Below are 3,143 nucleotides of genomic sequence, written 5' to 3'. Positions count from 1 at the left end.
TAGTTTAAAAAAAATCAAACAAACGATAACAGTGTGGTTTCTTTTACTTGTTTTTTGGTGTTTTGCTTTTGTTTTCCTTTTTAAAAAAATCCGCACACACAACACAACTATTTCTACAGTTAAGCAGCCTGTCTATTCTAAGGGAATAGGTGGGAGAGGGAAGGGGTGGGGGGTAAGGGAGGGCAAGGGAAATGCGCTCTGATGCCTAGCACACTTCAGAAGCGGGAGAGCAGCGCAGAGGGTGCTGCTGCTCACGCCGAAGGTCAAATGTTGGTTTTGCTGGGTTCGCTGACATGCCACTTCCTCATGGCGTCCTGAGCCAGGTCACAGGTGATCTTGCCATGAGTAACCTTGAAAGTTCTTGAGTGCTCTGGGGATTCCAATACAGTTGTCGACTTCCCGAAGAAGCAGCTCGCCCACCAGTGGCCTGGGTCTGATTTGGGAAGACCAGGATGGTGGGGGATCACTTACCCAGAGTACTCAGCACTTCCATAGGAGCTGTTGCTGGAAGTGGAACCCAGACGTATTCGGGAGTAGTCATGGGTTGCTACGAGTGAACCGCTGGACGGTATTGCTGCCATGTTGCTTGTTTCTTCTTGTGCTGATGTAAAGCTCAGTGGCGACTCCCGAGCAGCCCGTCAGGCAGTGGGCTGCGGTGACCTGGCGGAAGGGGGCGCTAGGCCACAGAACCCATTTGTAAAGGAAATAACGGGAAGATACTTCACTGCAACAGAAAATGCGAGAGTTCTTTGGGTTTCCATTCAGGTGCTTTCTCATCATCTTCAAGGAATGTCACAGAATTCGTTGAAGGATAAGTGAATGAACTGAGAGCATGTATTAGTAAGTGTTTATTATGTACTGGGCACTGTGCTGAGCTCTGGGGATATAAAAATAAGAAAACCGCACAGTCCTTGCCCTCAAGGAACTTAGATTCTAACAGGGAAATAAAAACATAAAGGAGTTGGGGGGGGGGCGGGTTACCTGCTGGGGACAAAATAGCCATTGTGGAAGTGGAGCTGACCAGACGGTGAGCTAGAAGTGAAGTGAGCAGAATGGTGGCTAGGGCGCTTCATGACACAGCAGTTCAAGGCAGGGACTCACTAAACATCTAATAGGCTGCAGGGAGGGGTCACACTCGGGGTATCCTCACATTTTCACTGTGGAGGGCCACATGGTCCAGGAATAGCATTTGGCAAGGGACTTTAGCAATCTTAAACTCTCAAGTTCAGTTGAATGCTGAGCTAAGGCTGAATAACCTTAAAGTGCAAAGTGGTCCCAGTGGCCTTTGATGTTCACACTTTCCTGGGCTGGCTGAGGGATATATCACAGCTGGTTGGGTTACTGAGAGGCCAACACATTTCCACTAAAGCATCTTTTCTGTCAAAGGACTTTTGAATAAGTGTGGTTGGGGCAAGATTAAAGATAGAAATATTAGAGTCAAACGGTGAGTTAACAAGTGACTGTCCATTGGCTTGGGTTGGTATGGTTCTTCTGGTTTGTCAAAAGAGAGCCAGATTATGGCTTAGAAAACCTAAATATCATCTCCTGGCTATATTCTTGTGTATGTGATAAATTTTTATTTAAGTTATGTTTCTCCAACTTGGGCTACCATAGTCTATCATATCTTTAGTTATATCCTTAATGAGGTCAAGCTAAGAGAATGTAGTTTACTATACTTAAAGTCTTCAACGGACTTGCTAATGATTTCTTCTGCTTTGTTAACTGAGCCCAGGAGAGCTGACAGTTCTTTACATTCCAGGTTTCGAGGGAATGTCTCATTTTTGCAGACTCTTTCTTCCACTTTGAGCACTGATTTCAACATAATTGCCCATCACCCAAAGAGATTTATTCTGCAGACCCTAAACTCACATACTGAATCCAGATGTTCTACAGGCTGTCTCCTTTCCAACCACCCTATTCTCTCCCTGTGTGCCTAATCCTATCTCAAGGGAGCTGGATTCTCCCCTCTCCCCCCAATATTAACTTCTGAAGTTACTCCTTCCTCTCCTTTTTGAGGCTGTCTTCATGGGTGGCACCTCCAATTGACTCTCCTGGCATTGGATTCTGAGAGCACACTGAGCAGACTCCCCTGTTCTTTTCTCTTCCGACAGTTTTTCTTCTAGGAAACTTTGTCACTAATGAACAGGTTTCTAGCCCAAGGGCAAATCTTAAATCTGGGTGGGGTGAACATTTCACTAGTCAGCCCAAAGCAAAGGGCTTCATGCTGCTGCCCTCTTTCTCAGCTAGAGTATACATAATGTACTCCCTTCTCCAAACCTGTTAAATTGACTGAGGGCATTAACCTCAGGCTACCTCCTTCTGTGAGATGTCATTAATAGGGCAAGAAGAGGGCAGTGTGTGGAGCTCATCACTGAATTGTTCCCTTCACTTTTTCTGCATCAAAATGCTCCAGATAGATCATAAGTACAATGACTTCTGGGATAATAATAATAGTTCACATTTATATAGCACTTTAGGATTATAAAGCACTTTGGGGTTCATCCTCTTATGTAACCTTCACAACAACTCGACAAAGGTAATTTGGAAAAGCTTACAGTTGCAGGTAGATGACTTTCACCCAGAGCAATGCTGGAATGCTATGTATTAGGTTATAGAAGAGTCTCCACCAACTTTCTTGAAGGAAGGGCCCAAATCAATAAAATCACAAATTCTTAGAAGAGTGAAATAAATGTTCCCAAAGAAAAAACCTCTGCTGTAGGCTTCCATCTGAAGTTCAACCTGGAAGACAGAGGTAATATGGTGTAGTAGAGGCCTGGTTCTGCCAATGTATGACCTTGACAAAGTCATTTATCTTCTCTGAGTTGAACCACAACAAATGTAGGAACAAGGGGGCTTTGTCTCAGAGTTGAAGGTTTATAAGATGCAGAAGTTTAACATATATACTTCTTCAGAAGCATAGATAGTGATGAGGGAAACACAAGCTCAGATGGTGGCCAAGAGGCAGGAAGAATTAGTTGGGGTTCTGGGAAATATGTGAGGACAGAGGACTGCAATGTCTGTTGAGCCCTTGTGTTTCTTCCTCCATCTCATTAAGAAATCCCCAAGTTGTCCCTTCCCATTCTCTCCCCAGGGCTCCTCCTTCTCAACATCCTTTCTCCACCAACCAGTTCCTCTTCCATCAT

The 3,143-nt window shown here is 44.7% G+C and overlaps 1 pseudogene; it reads right to left on the bottom strand.

Moving 5' to 3' along the window:
* Window positions 1–251: 251 nt before the first annotated feature.
* LOC122730533 lies at window positions 252–581 on the bottom strand (annotated as a pseudogene).
* Between the last annotated feature and the right edge of the window lie 2,562 nt (window positions 582–3,143).

Source organism: Dromiciops gliroides, chromosome 6 (genome assembly GCF_019393635.1).
Source record: "Dromiciops gliroides isolate mDroGli1 chromosome 6, mDroGli1.pri, whole genome shotgun sequence".
Taxonomy (NCBI): domain Eukaryota; kingdom Metazoa; phylum Chordata; class Mammalia; order Microbiotheria; family Microbiotheriidae; genus Dromiciops; species Dromiciops gliroides.
This window is presented reverse-complemented; position numbering and strand designations above follow the sequence as displayed.